This window comes from Rhipicephalus microplus, chromosome X (assembly GCF_043290135.1).
Source record: "Rhipicephalus microplus isolate Deutch F79 chromosome X, USDA_Rmic, whole genome shotgun sequence".
Lineage (NCBI taxonomy): Eukaryota > Metazoa > Arthropoda > Arachnida > Ixodida > Ixodidae > Rhipicephalus > Rhipicephalus microplus.
Genome location: NC_134710.1, coordinates 71072568 through 71091088, shown reverse-complemented (window position 1 = coordinate 71091088; position 18521 = coordinate 71072568).

Genomic DNA, 18521 nt, shown 5'->3' with positions numbered 1-18521 from the left:
CTTCACACCTTGAGGATCTTGCCGGTAAGTTCACCTAAGGAATCCTTGTTCACTTGCTGCTTTTTTTTTATGTAAGAAACGTGCTCATTCCACCGGAGATCTGATGTCAGTTAGACACCAAGGTATTTGAGAGATTTTACTTCAGATAAGGTGCTTTCATTTAAGCTGTAGCTATGTTGTAGCGGCAAATATTTCTAATTATCCTCATGAGAACCGTCGTTTGGGGGTTAATTCTCGTTTTCAAGTTTTCAAACCAATATATAACGTCCTGAAGAGCTTGTTTCAGTTGGCGAAAAGGTTGTCAATTTTGTGATAAATGACGTAGTAATCTCCTAACAATATTTTGACCGCTATTTTATCTATGTGTGCTTTATAGGTATAAGGAAAAAATAATGGCCCTAACGCCAAGCCTTGTGGAACGCCGAACCCGAGAGCTTCAGGCGTTGAGCAAACATTATCAATTGAAACACATTGCTGTCTCCGTGCCTCTATCTATGACACAAAGCAGTATTATTTAGCATTGTCCTAACATTATTATCAGTTTTGAATACGAAACACACTGATTTCAATATGTGGATAGCAAAATTGGGCGTCTTCTGCAGCCGTACTTGCTGTTCGAGGCATATCCCTTCGCCGCTTCAAGATCTCAGCTACGCAGCGTAACAGAGAAGGCGACATTTGTAATTCATTGACACATTTGTAGCCGCTTGTGTTCTCTTCTTTTCATGTTTAATTTTCACATGGATAGATGACATTTCGCGCAATTCAGAGAACGAAACGAGATTTGGAAATGGGCAAACGCAAAGAACGATAACAGGCGCGCTTCGAACGAAGCATTTGATTATGCTTAGATTCATGCAGTAAAGTTTTTCAGAACAACCTTGATTTACTAATTTCGAGCTCAAATGGTGACCACTTCAAAATCTTTCACACGTACTTATGGACACCTGCTGTCGAATGTCGACATTCGTTTGATGAACACAGTAGAAGTACGCGTACTGTTTCAAATTTATGGAAACCACTGAGCAAGAAAAGGCCCACGGGACGAAATGGTCGCTCTGTTAATGGTAACCTGGGACGTAAAACGATCAGAGTAGCTTTTGAAGCAACGAGTAGCCTAGTATGGTGTCCTTAACTGTGTCAGACATGCAAGCGTAAACTGCCGATATGCTGCGTTATGTGTTGTGTGCGCGGAATTTTGCATATAATTAAACACAACGTTTGAGTGCGTGATATAACGAGATCTGACGTATATGAAGATGGAAATGCGTAAAAAACGCCAAAAAACTACCAGCGCGTTTTCTTTTCAGAGTAAGAAACAGTTGACTATATCAAACACGCGATAGTGTCTTCGTAACAGAAAAGCAAATAAATATTTTACGGGTAAGCAGCATAAAAACAAATGGGCAGATAATTCGTGATGCTATAATATGCAGAAAATCATTGAATGTGACGAAATATGCGTATAAAATTCTTCGCAGCAAAACAACAAGCATGTGTCCATAGGTGCATTCTGCCTAAATGAAGAAACAACAGCTCGCATGATTATAACTATCTCGTGTTGATTGCATTTGTTATAAACTAATCTGCATAACTCTCCAAAGTATTATTCAGCCATTTGTGAGAAAAGGGCACCGACAGTGTTGCATAGAACACGCAGGAATCGATGGACCTGGCAAGAATGTACCATGGAGGCACGGCATCTCGAACTGGAAGTCTGCGCAGACGGGCGCCGTAGCACACAATTCTTTGTGTGAGCCGTGATTTTGCTATCCGACAATCGAATATGGGTGCGCCCGTGTTTGGAATTTTCCGCTACGATAGGAGCCCATTTTCACCAGGTTTCGCGCCTAACTCTACGTTATCGTTTACACATAACAATTCTTGAATCATGTGGTATAATTCACAGGGCCTGCGACAGCTGGGGAATCCTAGTAAAAAAATAAGCAACGCTTGCACCATGGATTGCGCCAAGCCTTCAGAAATGACGCAGCTTCATTTCTTTTCATGTTTCTTTCTATTTGGTAATTTCTTTCCTTTTGTTTTTTTTAGTAATTTCTATATTTTCTTTCTTCATTTATAGTATTTGTATTTTTCTTACATTTACCCTTTCCTTCTCTCTGCTTATATTTCTCGTTTTCTTCCACTTTTTTTAAATTATTAATCTTGGTTTTTCCTGTTTTGCGAAAAACGACGACAGCGTCCGGCATTATGATGCTTTAACGGACACTACTTCATGACCAGTGGGCAATGCTTTGGCTACCCCAAGTCCATTCGGCCGTACCCACACTAGGTAAGTACACAATGCCGTCCAGACTATATGCAAGGAGTTTTGTCAAAGATGGTTCTTGAAAGCACGTTTCGCCGAGCCACTCTTTAAAGAGCGAAGCTTCATTAAGTGTGAAACACTTTAGTGGACCAGCCAGTCGTATGCTTTCGTCGTCACTTGGCGCAACGCAGGCAACACAACGTATAGCAAAGCAACCGGAAGCACATTGCACTCACGCTCGCGCTAAAGGAGGTCATCTTTAACTCGTCAAGTTGCTAGATCATGACATTAACGCAGCCGCGTTGCCCCGTTGCGATGGTCTAGTGGCTAAGCTACTCGGCTGCTGACCCGCAGGGCGTGCAATCGAATTGCGGCCACGGGGGCTGCATTTTTGATGGAGGCAAAAAGGCTGTAGGCCCACGTACTCAGATTTGGGTGCACGTTATGGAACCACATGTGCTCAAAATTTCCCGAGCCCTCTTATATGGCGTCTCTAAAAATCACATGATGGTTTCGGGATAATAAACTTCACATATCAATCAACGACAACATAAACCACGTATGAAAATTGACTGAGGAAGCAAGCGAAAAACAGAACAAGTGACAGAAAAAATGGTGAACACAATTAACGAAAAAAAAAAACACCAACGTAACTGGAAGTTAGTACCAGAAAGATCAAGAGGGGAAAGATAAATAAAATCGAAAAGAAACAACTCAGGCTGCCAATTTCCGCACTTCCTTTGAACCACTATGGAAGCTGCCCTAATGTCTGTGTTCTTCACAGGAGTTGTTGGACCTACTGCTTTTCTTAACGTGAAGCGTTAAATTTTGGTCGCCTATTTAAATTTTGGTCACCCAACAGTACATCCCTATGGCTAATCTCAGCTGCGATGAACAGTTCAGACTCGCTCATTCATGAATCTCTACCGCTCCTTGAACACGCGCTTCCTTTTCATCAACCCCATAATCCCCTCAAGGGAAACAAGAGCATGACGGCGCTCGAATTCAGGGCTGTATTCTTCATACGCAGATGCACAAACTAAATAAGACATAGCTGTCATCTTACCATTTCTAAACACCAAGACCTTGTAACGTGCGTCGAGATGAAGCACTGTGTGTTTTCGAATTACCTTTCACTTGTTGTTTAAATGGCCCTAGTTTTCCCAAAAAACATTCCCAACACCATCCTGATAAGTAAAAACCACGTGCACAAAAATACTCAACGAGGGGATGCCTCCGCCGTAGTGAAATCGTATAGATTGAGAACATAATCTCTAAGTTAGTGGTTCAAACACTTCGAGATAAAAAGGGACATGTCTCGTTCACATGAAATCAATTGAAATTTATTTTCATTCCAATTGCTAAACAATAGTTTAAAGACTTAAACTAATGTTGTTTTCACTGGTTTAATTGCCTGTTGGAGTCATTTTCGGTTTAAAGAGTAGTATGCTGGGAATAGTGCCCGCTAAGGCGTGAAGGCCACACATAAACGCAAAATTCAAATGGTGTTGAGTTGGTAACAAAATTATTGATAATCATGCAAAGCTTTCGCGACCAGACCTATGCTGTCATACGAGGTCGTCGAGCCCTTGCCTCACCACCCCAGCGTGGGCCTGCTCGAAGGGCCAAGGTTGGTGGCCGAGGCTATCAATAATATAGTAACGTCATGCGTAAATGTGCCACAGTTTAGCCTCTCAGTTTTGCATGGAGGTCCAAGGCTGGGCTCATTATGCGGCGTACCAGCCACTCGCTGAAAGCGCCTGATTAAATTGCTCCCCGAAATACGTGGGATCTACCGGAAATTTAATTAGGAATATTTCTGTGTGAAACGTCTATGGGCCATGTTTTGTTACAGTCTCCCACTGCGCGTCTTATGATGATAATGATCATTACGATCTTCTTCCATCGCTGGAAATCGTCGACAGGGGGGATCGTCGGCCGAAAACCGGGCAATAGGATCTTTAAGATAGTTGGTTATATATTTAAAAAACATCCAACGGTGTTTCAGTAAAACAAAAAAAAACACGAATCGTAAATCATGTATGAAAATGGTACATGATCTAGCGGTTACGCCATATGTTGCTGTGTGTTCACTAACATCATTGTTATCAAAAATTACGCTGGTCGGTGGCGCGAGAGGCTCTCGTCAAAGTAAAAGAAGAAGAAGAAGAAGCGCAGTTCCTCATTCGATCGTGCACGAGATGACGACGCGTGTCAGAGGTTTTATCCTGCAACTTCGCCAAGCTCATTCAGCTCTCTTTGAATCAGAAAGAACCGATATCGAAGGCATCAGTAACGACTCGGCTTCTACCGGCTGCGAGAACGCGGAGCCGCCCGCCTTGACGCTCAAGGCGCCTTCATCTGTGAACAAAGTCTTCTTTCGTCGTTGCAAGGGCACACCTCGCCAGGTTTCCCGGTGCAAGTTTGAGCAGCATGCTGTCATCTCCGATGGGTTTCTGGACTCGGAAGAAGAGGACCAGCCTGCCATACCGCTACTCTTTGCTGGAGACTCAAGTGGTGCCAGGCCTTGGTATTGGTGCTCTGTCCTCGCAGCTTCGTTGTCCCACCGCTCTTCTGGCACCGTCGGGAATGGCGGCGACACTGCAAAGGCTCCCAGCGCTGAAAGGTGAGTTGGCAGTTTCCGCACATACCGACCGTGCAAAGAGTTGTAATAGCCACGTGAACGTGATTTGGCTCACATAAGGTTATACGTCGCGCAAAGTATGTCTCTTTCTATCGCGTCAAAATAATACTGTCTGACGCTTTCCGTATTCTGGGCAGCTTCTATTATTCACTGAGAATTCGAAAAACCACTATATAAAATTCGAATGTCTTTTAATTCAATTTAGGACGTTTAACAACCACAACAAAAAAAAAGACAGACCAACCTACTGCTATGGTTGATTGATAACTACCTTGTAAAGGTTGTATACAGCATGTTCTAGAATGCTCGAGGCAACCTCTACAAATAGGTGACCAGTAAAAGAGCGAGGAATTGTGGGATGCACCGTCTGCTTCCGGCTTACAGTTCGAGAAGAGTAGACGACGGCGAACCCCTTCGCTGCAAGCCTAAGATTATTCGGGATGCGCGCGCAAGATCGTCTGTTTATCTTCGTCCCTATAAACCATGGTTGGTTGTTCACCCGTTGGCTGCTCAAACTCGAGTGTGAAAGGCAAACAGCGTGTATCGATTTCCGCGGAACGAATAAAGAAAAGTGAGGTAGGCCACGGCTGGGAAGAGAGCCACAGTGACAAGTAGCCTTTAAGTACAGAACGTTGCAGCCAGAGTGTGCGAAAATAATTTTATCACAGAGACCTGTGCGTTCCACATAAAAAAAAAAGCTCACGCAAGAATTTGCTGCGAATATTATATTGAGAAATAAATTGTCGCCTAAACGCCTAGCAAAGATATTATGGGAACGCGCGGGTGAAATTGGCTTGCCATACGAGATGAGAGCCGGCCATTGCACACACACATATATGTATATAACAAAAAAAAACGCAAAAGCTTCAAACCAGAGTACTTTTCACACGAAGCACTGGACAAGTCCATTTTCGTTATCTTGGTGAAACTGTGCGCCAAGACGGCACCGAAAGGAAAAAGTGCGTTAAAAAGCGCTGGGTTTCGATTATTCGGCGCCGTGTATGTCTGACTGTATTTTTTATGTGCCGCCGCTTCATGCAGCTTGAACAAAATCAACGTTTAAATAAGCATCTGGCTTTGACTAAGGATACCTCTTAAAGTGTGCTGTCATTGTTGCAGTCAGGGTTAGCAAAAAAAAAACAAAGAATACAACTTCCAAAGCACTCAAATTGCACGGAGAGGTGTTTATTTAAACGGAGCAGTACAAAAATGCTCGCGTGCTGCTGCTAACCTTCGTGGTGCGTCGACCAGGAAGCCGACGTATTCCAGAGCTCCCTGCGATTGCCCATATTACCGGTCAGCTATTTGCGTGAATAAATATACCGACGGTACTAACACTGTTTTTTCAAGACGTGCTTTACGAAAGCTTGTACAAGCTTCTGTGACCTTTTATTTTATCTATAATATCATAAATAACTTTGTGATCGTATAATTATGTTTGTAATTGTATATTTTTTAAACTCAACGGCATGGCTCAATGGTATTTCAGTTCACTAGGGGTTGTTGTTTCTTTTTTTTCTATCCTTTCGAGGACCAGCATAATCATCGGTTTACTTTCCTGTTGCAGTGGACCCCCAACACTCTTTCTGCTGCGTGGGCAACGCTGTACGACCGCAGAGCATTGCACGCAGCAGCTTCGTTACCAGCGCCGCCTGCGTCATCAGCGTCTGCAGCCGCCTAGCTGTGTCCACGTGATGTCATAAATGTAGCATGTATCACATGTAGCATGTGTCCGATAGTCATGTGTTAACATACTATCGGAGTGAGAAAATGCAGACGACGGCGAAAAGTGGATCGGGCAGCCTAGAAGACAAAATTCCTAAGCCGGCTTAGCCGAAGCTGCAGTGTTTGTTATAGTGTTGGTTTTGGTGAAGGCCACTTACTCCCTGCACAGAAAGGCCGATGAACTCTAACTTCTCAATATGGTGGCCACGGCGTTTAGACGTTTAATGTTTCATTACTCTTTAAGGTTGTTATATATTTTTACTTAGCATGGTTCGCGTTTGTAACAGCTCTCCTTGAGCTGTTACAACTACATCTATAAATAAATAAAGATTATATTGTTTATTCTTGTCCTTGTTTCCATATCTGAACACACTGTGTGACGTGATAGTCTCGGTTGTACTGGAGAAATGTCACCAACACCTACCATATTCCATTCAATTATTATGGCAATTCTTGTATCAGTGCCGTAGCATTTCCGCAATTGGACGACGTCCTTTTTCGTGTCAGGGTAGCATACTATATCGATGCGTATTCGATGATTGGTCGGATGAACGTTCTATAGGCTAATAGCTTTACATCTTGAGGAGCTTGCCGCAAAGTTAGCCAAAGGCATTCTAGTTCCCTTACTGTTTTTTATATAAGAAACGTGCTCGTTCCACGATGCCAGTATTACACCTAGGTATTTGAGAGATATTACTGGGAATAAGATGCTTCAGTTCAGGCTGTAGCCATGTTGTAGCGGCAAATTATTTCTAGTTGTCCTCGTGAGAACTATCGTTTGGTGGTTAATTTTCATTTGCCAGGTTCCACACTAATATTCAACGTGCTGCAGAGCTTGTTTCAGTTGGAAGTGGTCATGAAGGTTGTCAACTCTGTGATAAATTATGTAGTCATCTCCAGACAGTATAATTTTAACCGCTAATTGATATATATGTCATTTAGAGCTATAACGAAGAATAATGGCCCCACACCGAGCCTTTCCGAACGCCCAACCCGGCAGCAGCAGGAGTTGAGCAAAGATTATCAATTGAAACACATTGCTGTCTGTGGTGCAATTACGCCTCTATCTATGACGCAAGGCAGTATTCTTTAGTATTGTCCTAACATTTATTATCAGTTTTGAATACGGAACACAACCCAAAGGCTTTCGGAAGTCCAGAAAATTCACGTCTTTTTGAGAGCGAGTATCAAAAGCAGCCGCTAACTCAAGCACCGTTTCAAGGAGATCCGCCACAGCAGATCAACCTTTGCCAAAAACCATCTTGCCTACTATCAATGGCGTTGTCCTTTTCCAGAAATGACAATATATGCGAGAGAAATATGTGCTCTAGTATCTTTGAAAAGGATCAAAGTGGGGATATTGGTCTGTCACAAGTTGCTTGGCACGAGTCCCCACCTTTCGGTATCGGAATAATTTCACTGTACTTGAAATCTGTGGGTAATTGAGTTCCTGATAGCGATTATTTTAATATTTTAGGCATAAGTACTTGGAGCACCATTCAGCGTACCTGATCAGAAAAATGTTGGGTATCTTGGGTAGTCAATTCCAGGAATTTTCTTCGTGTCCTAAATAACGACAGAGACAACACACCTTCTTCAGATACAAGAATGTCACTTATAGACGGAGCACCTTTCACAAGAATGAAAGAGAGGTCACTAGGATCATCCTGTACAAATACAGCGGGCGGGATTGTGAGGAAAATGCGCCTCCTCCCTGCAGCATTGCCATTGCTCGGTTCACTCGTCTCGTGCTTCGGATCGCTGTTGTACTGTGGCGTGGCCTCGGCGGCGACTTACAACAGACACCCCGCCCCCTTCGCGACTTGGCACCTTTCTTTTCGTCGCTTCTCGCTGACATGGATTTTAAACTAAGCGATGCTACTATGGCAATATTATACCTAGGTGAACTTACGGTGATAAATGTCTGGATACGGAAAAACGGGTCACGCTGTTTGTCAAGGGTTCAGCACTCTGTGATATTTTTGGCAGGAATGGCCACCGCAAACGTTCGAAGTTGGCTCGGCGACGGGAATAATTCTACGTGGTAGTGATACTTGTAGAAGCTGACACAGATCTCAATGGATTCTGTCACTACCTTAATCTCCACTAGAAAAAGGATCGTTTAAATGGTAACATGCAGACACAGTTACCGCCAATGGTCACGTCAAAGAGAAAAGCCGATACCTATTTCCCCCGCCCACCCACCGCTGGCTAGCTGTGAACCCTCCCCAGAAAAAAAATGTTTGGCTATGGTCCTTCAGCTGTGCCTCTCAACTCTTCAAGCTGTCGGAGACCAACTTGGCGGTGTTGAGAACTGCGGTAGACGTGACCCCCTTCGCCGAAGTGGAAGCAGAGTGGATGGTTATCCAAGTGCGCCGCACGTTTGTCTTTGTGGCGTTCTGTCGGGATCCGGACGTATATTTTTGTCCACTCAGGGACCTTGAGGTGAGTGGCAAAGTCGAAGAGGGGCCCTGTAATATATGGCTAGCCTGGTCCATTGTCCGCATACTGGAATCAGGGGCGTGTCGTGCGGGATATCGCAGGGCGCCGTTTAAGTCAGTTCAGGGGTCTCTGGCCTTGTTGGTGTGAGTGGGGTGACCACCTGCTTGATTTCCTTTCAAATCACGTCTGCGGGAGCAGTAACGGGTTATTGGGGTCCCGCTGCTTGGTACTCTAATAATGAGCATGTGTACGGCCGTGCGTACCCAGAGAAAGAAGGAACTTGATATTGAAAAATCGTACCCGCTTTTGCATCCTGTGATTACACAGCCTTCATCAACATACCATTGTCGTCTGCTGCGTTTGTTCTCTTCATAGCCATGCCAATTACTCTGTCTCTGTCGACGTGGAGATCATTGTAGAGAGCGCCGTTTTTTCTCGGCCTGCAGCTGAGCTCGTGTTGAATAGGGCCCTCCATCAATTTTAGGGCCAAACTTTTGCCGTGCTCATCTTTGACCTCTCTGAAAGTCACCTGCCGTAAGGCACCGTTCTCGGCACTTGTCTATACCTTAAAGCACCGTCCATCATAGCTGTACTACAGCCTGAAGACCTTCAACACCAAGTGCTTCTCCCTTAAAGTGAAATGAATTCAACTTTGGCCCCAACTTGACTCCTTCACAGAAGGGTGAGATTCAAGCACTTCTACCGAAATTCCGTGACTGCGTGGCTATGCCACCCAGTGAGCTGCACCAAAGGAGTGGGCCGCACTCTTTTGGTGCAGCGCAGGATGGACACCGTCTCAGAAGTTCCTCTTCGACATCATCCGCGTCGAGTGTCTACCTCTGAACGAGCAGAAATCGCCAAGAAGGCGGAAAACATGAACATGCCTTAGCGTGTCATCTTACCGCACTCGTCTATTCCGATTTCATCTCCCGTAGTCCTTGTCAGAAGAACAGTCCGCATGATTCTTTTCTGTGTTGACTATTGATGGCTAAAAAGTGTCACTAAACCCGACATGTACCCGCTTCCTCGTCTTGACAAACACCCTTGACCACCTGCATGGTGCCTATTTTTCACTACGCTGGATCTTCTCTCTGGCTATAGGCAGATGGAACTGGACCCGAATAATCCTGAAAAAACCGTCTTTATACCTCCTGACGGCCTATACCATTTTTTTTACCTTCTGTTTGGGCTCTCCAACGCTCCTGTTGTATTTCAGAGAATAATTAATACGGTTTTTGGGCATCTCAAGGGGTTGTCGGCTCTAGTTTATCTAGACGACATCATTGTGTACACTCCCACGTTTTCCGAACACCTCAAGCATATGAAAATAGTTTTTCGTGCTCCCCAAGACACTCGTCTTTGCATTAGGAAGTCCAAGTGATTTTTCAGCTTCTCGGTAGTTACTTTCTTGGGATACGTAGTCAGAGCCAAAGGCGTCAGCCCCCATCCCACGAATCTCCAAGCCATTGCCTGTACACTGTCTCCCAACACTGCTCAGCAGCTCAAAAATTTTTAGAGCTCAGCCACATATTTCAGAATCGGGTGGAGCAGATTCGGCAAGCACTCTCAAATTATGACAGATAGATTGCCATTATCCCTCAAGAGGAAGATATATAACAGCTGTATCTTGCCGGTACTTAGCTACGGAACAGAAACCTGGAGACTTACAAAGAGGGTTCAGCTTAAATTGAGGACGACGCAGCGAGCAATGGAAAGAAAAATGGTAGGTGTAAAGTTAAGAGAAAAGAAGAGAGCAGAGTGGATTAGGGGACAAACGAGGGTTAAGGATATCATAGTTGAAATAAAGAAGAGGAAATGGACATGGGCCGGGCATGTAGCGCGCACACAGGATAACCGCTGGTCTTTAAGGGTAACTAGCTGGATTTCCAGAGAAGGGAAGCGGGTAGGGGGGAGACAGAAGGTTAGGTGGGCAGATGAGATTAAGAAGTTTGCGGGTATAAATTGGCAGCAGCAAGCACTGTACAAGGTTAACTGGCGGAACATGGGAGAGGCCTTTGTCCTGCAGTAGAAGTAGTCAGGCTGATGATGATGATGACGACATATTTCAGACTCTTTGTCCCTGAATTTGCTTCAAGCGTGGCACCAATAAACGAGCCAGTGAAGAAAGAATTTCGCTGAAAATAGGGCCCTGAAAAATAAGCTGCCTTCCGCGTATTAGAGACTGCCCCTCCAACAACACAGACGCTTGCACACTATGACGAGATTGCCTGATGATTCTACACACAGATGGTGGTCTTGACCTCGGAGATGTTTCCCTGCAAGTTAATGAGGACGGGCAGGACAGACCAGTCGCTTATGCTAGCCGCCGGCAAAGTGAACCAGAAAGCCGATACTATGCCTCTGAACTTGAGTGTTTGGCGGTATTTTGGGCAGTCAATAAGTTTCGGTGGTGCGTTTATGGTAAAACCTTCACGGTTGATACCGAAAACGTCGCCCTTCGCTGGCTTTAAAAAAAAAAAAACTTCAATGCTAAGTTTGCCAGTTGGGCTCTCATAATGCAAGATTACAACTTTTCTATTGTCCATTGCATATGCATCACCATGAAGACGCTGACTACTGGGCTTGTGCGAATAGTGAATTTTTAGGTTCAAAGCGAAGTAGAAACGAATAGTGATTTTGATTGAATAATTTCGAGGTATGACATATAAAAAAAGGAATATTTATTATGACCTAAACTGCACAATATTTCATTTGTATGGAAATAGGGGCACTAGGCAAATGCCTTTTTTTCGTTTAAAGGAAGTCTAAACAGTAGTTTAAGTAGGATGCGAGTGATAAGATACTTAACAATTTAAAATTTATAATAGTTGGATTATATACGCCGTCATAACAAGCCTAATAAAATGAAGAATTGATTTGAGGGTAACATGTTTTTTTTTTTTCAAAGGTGCCCTGCAACACTTTTTTAAGTAGCCATGAAGCCAGAAAATGTGCTTAATGCCTCACAAATTTACCGCCGCAAAGTTTCTGGAATCAGCCCAGTACGAACGGAGTTCCAAAAGTTTGTTGCACGCTGCAATTGCATTCTCTCTTCTTGTCCCAATGAAATAGCTGGAAGTTAAGCAGGGATGAAAAGCACGGAAAAAAAAAGAATGTCCCACGCACCTTGTGACCTTGACCACCTCTCTTTTTTTTTTCCTTCGAATACGCGGCTTCTCAATGCGATCTTGCATGTACTCGCAGACAAGCGGCGACCTCAAGCGGCGGTTTCGGTAACGACGGCGCGCCATGCTCAAATAAGCCAATCGCTGTGACCAGAGTCGTATATTCCTTCTTGGCGGTGAAACGTGATCTTTGAGCTTGTGGTGTCATTTGCTGAAGAAAGAAAGCAATTATTAGCTTTGAAAATTTATTGTGACCAACAAGCAGCGTGCTGCGCTATATTTGCCTCGCGTGTTCTCGGTAGCCTTGGCTACCGATCGGCAGCATTTTCTGACCATGTTCAGTATATGTTGCAGGGCCCCTTTAAATTTGAAGGGGGGCTTCGTGGCAAAGCAAATTTCCCTTGAAAAAGTGCTTTCACGGTTCAGCATTTCCCTATTGCAGCGAAACCACCTTCAGAGGCGGTGACATGCAGATTAATAAACATCTATTTGTTCATTACGAATACGTCAAAAATATTTGATGACTTAAATTCGAATCGAAGCGAATTCGAGTATTAAACTATTCGTTCGAATATTCGAAACCTTCGAATATTCGCACAAGCCTACTGACTACCTTTCTCGCCACCCAACAGTCATCAAATTGGCGTGTTCAATGTACGTGCGCCTCCCCCACGGGGTGGCAAAAAACAAAAAAACAAAAAATCAAACACGCACACACCCACAAACAAATTAATACCTGGTGACTGACCCCCGAAAAAGCCATACAGTAAAATAAGTGCTACAATGATTTTAACTGCAGCCTTATAATTATAAAGCTATGCAAGCTACTGTTTAAGCTATGAAAGCGCCACGCAAAAGGTAACGAAAAAATTAGTGTCTAAGCGAATATCATGGGCGCATGTTACGAACACAGCAAGATACTATAAAGTAAGTGTAAAGAAAGATCAATAGTCATCGAAGCGTCAAGGTCAAGTGAAAAACAAACTACTACATGTACACATATATTAAATGCATGCACACAATATGAATAAACAAAAATGAAAGAACGTAACGTGGGCGATTGGGGGTGGAATTTAGCGAATTAATTTATTGAGCATTGATCCACAGAAACGAAAAAAAAAATAAGAAAGAAGACTTCCGGCTGGGTGGTAGTCTTCTTCTCTGGATGGATGGATGGATGGATGGATGGATGGATGGATGGATATGGCTGTACCCTTTAGATCAGGCGGTGGCTAGCGCCACCAAGCCGTAATACTTAATGAACCAAAAACTAGATTTTTTTAATAGTGAGGTTGAGGATTCGTGCTTTGCGGTGACTGGTTTAATTTTCACTCGTGCCTTGACTTTAGCCACCAATCAGATAAGCTCTTTCTAGTTCATTCTACCCGCTTAAAGTCTATTTTGCCCTCTCTGTCCCTGAACACCAGTGCTTTGAAAAACTCTGCGCCATCATCCTAAACATTATGTTTGTGAAGCCCTTTACAGAACATTATGAAGTGTTCGGCAGTTTCTTCTTCCTCTACACAAACACTGCATACCGTGTCTCCCCTTCGTATTTGGCCCGATATGTCTTGGTTCGCAATACTCTCGTTGCCTCAAACAGTAGAGAACTACCCCGAGTATAATCATAGATCCTTTTCTTGGCAATTTCTTGCTTAAAATTTCGATAGATCGCTAGTGCGGACTTCTTAATCATGCCAATTCTCCACATATCGGTCTCAGCTTCCTTCACCTTGTTCTTAACCGATAATTATTTTCGGTTGTGCCCCCTGCTGTTTTCTAAGTATTTACCCGTCAATTTTTTGGTTCGTAGCTCCATTTTGCATCGGCATTCTTCATGCACAAGTAGCTGAATACCTTCCTAGCCCAACGCTCCTCCCCCATTTCTCGCAATCGCTTCTCATATTTTCTCTTGGTGATAGCTTCCCTGCCCTCAAATGCTGTTCATCCCATATCCCCTTAAACTCTCTGGTTTGGTGTATTCCCGTGAGCTCCTAAGGCAAGCCTACCTATTCCACGTTGTTTAATTTCTAATCTTGCTTGAACTTCTGATCTCATGCACAAGACCGCATTGCCAAAAGTCAGACCAGGAACCAAGACCCCTTTCCATATTCCTCAATACACATCATGCCTATTGTAATTCTACAGTGCCCTGTTTTTCATTACCGCTGTTTCCTGTTACCTTTACTCGTCACGTATATTTCGTTATCCCTTAGGTACTCGACCCTATTGCTTAACCATACGCCCAGATATTTGTATTTATTTGTTATCTCTAGCGTGGCCACCTGTATTCTATGCTAACTACCTTCATTTTCATTAAAAATCATGACTGCTGATTTTTCCTTACTGAATCTGATATCTAATCTCCCTCATTACCACAGATGTCCACTGATCGCTGCAAATCTTCCTTGTTGTCGGCCATTAGCACTATATCATCCGCGTACATCAATACTGGTAGTGTCCGTTCAATGAGTTTTCCTTGTTTACGAAAGAGAGGTTGAAGCCCAGTCCACTTTTCCTCTAATTTCGCCTCTAATCCTTGTAGGTGCATCACGAATAACAAGGGTGACAGGGGACACCCCTGCAGAGGCTTGGATACACAGGTATCCAAGCCTCTGCAGGCTTGGATACCTGTGTTCCCCACTATATATTTACCTTGTTACCTTTATAGATATCCTTCAAAAGATTAGTGACTACGTCTTGCACGCCTAGTGTGTCCAGTATTCCCCACAATTCCTCTTGAACTACGCTATCGTACGCTCCCTTGATATCAAAAAATGCTAGCCACAGGGGCCTGTGTTCCTTTTCTGCTATATCGGTGCACTGCGTCAGTGAGAACAGATTGTCTTCCAACCTTCTGTGTTTCCGAAACCCATTCTGCAGTATCCCCAGCACCCCCTCATCCTCTATCCATGCCTGGCACCGCCGAGGTGGTCTAGTGGCTAAGGTACTCGGCTGCTGACCCGCAGGTCGTGGGATCGAATCCCGGCTGCGGCGGCTGCATTTCCGATGGAGGCGGAATTGTTGTAGGCCCGTGTGCTCAGATTTGGGCGTACGTTAAAAAACCCCAGGTGGTCGAAATTTCCGGAGCCTCCCCCCTACGGCGTCTCTCATAATAATATGGTGGTTTTTGGACGTTAAATCCCAAATATCGATCAATGAAATCATGCCTGCAGTCTTTCCTTTATAATCGGCATCGCCACATTCTCTTTTTCTTAACCCTTCCGCCATCTTGCATGTTTCTGCAGAACTAATTTGTTTTACAGAAAGGAAAGTAACTTTCTGACGCTTTTGTAGATGGCAGAGTGCAAGTGCAAAGTGTGGACTTGTTGATGAGGTAGGAGTCGCGAACTTCTCAGCCTAGATGAGTTTTAAGTGATATTGTGGCCTTGTTCATTTTAAAAGAGTGCCCTGATACCTGGACATGTTTTGACAGTGCAACATCAGGAAGGTCAGAGGCATAGACTCTGGTTGTTAAAACGTACCTGAATGGTGTTTCGCTTTACCCAATGTACTGCTTGAGGCAAGGGGAGCACTGAAACATGTAGATAACAACAGCGTGGTCGCAAGTGAAGTCACCGTTGATTGTTCAGAAGAAATTATAGGTGGTGCTAGTGGCTCTATGGGAACTTGACATTTGTGGGACCTTGACGCAGGGTTTCTTCGAAGGATGACAACCATTGTAGTTGGACCAATTGGTAATTTTCGATTCTGTGTGTAGATTGCGTTATCTGCGGTAACATTTCCTTGATGGTTTCGAAAAAATGTATTCTAAGTGATCACTTTTTTGCATGAGGTTGTGATGCTGACGCTTTGAGAATATTGGCCACATTAGAAACCGAAAGTGAATACGTAAGGATGAGGAGAACACCATACGCGAAGAGTTTGTTGATTGTTTTTTGCTTTTGAAGAACACTTAACTATCGATGATGTCAGCCTTTTTGACGGCGTCTTCAATGATTTCGGTCGGGTAGCCTTGCGTTGTAAAGTGCACCTCGGAGGTCTTCGCTGTCACTCTCGAATTCAGTGTTATTGAAACAGATGCGTTTAAACCGAATGGCCTGACTGTATAAAATACTGGTTTTGCATTGTTTAGCATGACTACCATAGAAATTAAGAAACTGATGTATATCGTTCGCATTCTGCTATACTTTGGCCGTCAATTTTCGATTGCACAGTTTACTCGTTTTCAGTAGTTTCCTTCAGCACTAAAAAGGTTTCAGGGCCCCCAGCCAATAGGAAAAGTGATTAGCCCCTTCAAATGTATTCATCCGCGGCGTGTCGTCTGCTCACCATCTTCATGGCGTCTGCTCACCTAAATGTCCTTGCATGATCATTGTATGTAAGATGGGTGCTTTATTAACTTTTGGAAATGAGTAAAACTGTCAAACAAACCATCAAACTTCAACTTCAGGAAGTCTGGCATCTTAACAATATGATTTGTGTCTCCACCGAAGATCGATAGATGCTCATGCCAGCGGATAACTTCATTTTGTAGCCCTAGGATGCTGTCCGTGGCTCTGACACGACTGCTTCCCTGTCGTAGCATTTTCTCTCATTTCTCGCAGCAATGCTTCCATTCTACCTTTTTTTTTCACCGAAGGAGCATCCAACGCACGCGAAACGCTGTGCGCAGTTACATGTCCCATATTTGGACATGCGCAGAGTTCTTAGTCTGGCGATACAGCCCAAGCCTTGGTCTCGGCGCCTTAGGCTTAACAGCTACGGCTACGCAAGCAGCATATCTCGCTAATAACAACCAAACGTACCTGAATCTTCATTCTCAGAGCAAGATGAAAGAAATCGATGGCTGATTTTACCATTAATTTGTTGCTGTCAGCGCTGTAGACGTTTAGCACGAGCAGTTTCGGATCGAAGTGGGCGGTCGCTTCTGCATGGGGGCTGCCATGTTGATTTGTAACCATATTTTCTGTAATTCCTTTTAAAAAATTATGCCTGGAACGTGAGCAGCGAACGCGCTGCCTCATCCTCTGATTTTACCCTCCTCCTTCGGTACGAAGGCAAGCGTCCCGACGGCCACCACCTGCGAACACAGCAACGCTGCCACAGTTGCCTCTGAGCAGCTGTCATGTCACGTGACAGGACGGTACGGTTATATCACGTGACTGAGCGGTACGGAGGCGAGGGTCTCACGCGGTGGCCGGTCGCAACAGAAGGCAGGATGCATGGCCTCCGAGATTGCTCGATGAAAGGAGGCTCCCAATTGAAAAGAAAGCGACGTTCCAGGGATAGTTTTTCTAGGAGGTGTTAGTTTCTGCCGGTAACTCACACAAATAATCATATGCGTAGCAAATAGATGCCATGAAGAAAAACATATCACGTATTTATGTGGCGCAACACGCAACAAACAAGCGGCAATCTTAGACAACCCTGCCATCGAATTTGGACCTACGTTTCAGTGCGTTTCTTATACGTTGTACCTTTGATACGGCTGAACCAAAGTGGCGGAACAGAGTATAGCACTGCGACGTATATATATATATATATATAAATATATATATATATATATATATATATATATATATATATATATATATATATATATATATATATATATATATATATATATATATATATATATATATATATATATATATATATATATATATATATTTATATATATACGTCGCAGTGCTATACTATACCCGTCAACTTCCTATATCTTATCTGTCCATTTCACTTTATGTTTCCCCCTAATCCACTTGCCTTCACTGAGAATTCAGTCAGTTACCCTTATCACCAACGCTTATCTTACCTACGCGCTACATGCCCGGCCCATGTCCATTTCCTCTTCTTGATTTCAACTATGCCCCGCCGTGGTGGTCTGATCGCTAAGGTATTCGGCTGCTGACTCACAGTTCACAAAATTGAATCGTGGCTGCGGCGCTGCCACTGAGGATTGAGGGCCTTGAGTAATTTGACGTATCCGAGTAGGCGGCCACAACGGTCATTCCCCCAGCCACTTTACTGGGTATATATGTGTATTTAAACGTGGGAGTGTCAGTCAGCGCCACCAGTAGCCATGGCGGCGAGTGTGCCGTTAGGTTGCATACGAGGGACTATTGGTCAGCAGCCAGCGTGTGATAAGTTCACGTGCTACAGGACGCCAAAACAGGCTAATAAAGAGTCTGCTACACTCCTCGCCGCCAGTTTAGCCTCTCAGTTTTGCATGGATGATCCGGGCTCAGCTCATTATGTGGCGTATCAGCCACTCGCTGAATGCGCCTCATTAGGTTGCTCCCTGAAATACAGGGGTTCTTCCGGAAACTTAGTTATTAGGAATATTTCTGAGCGA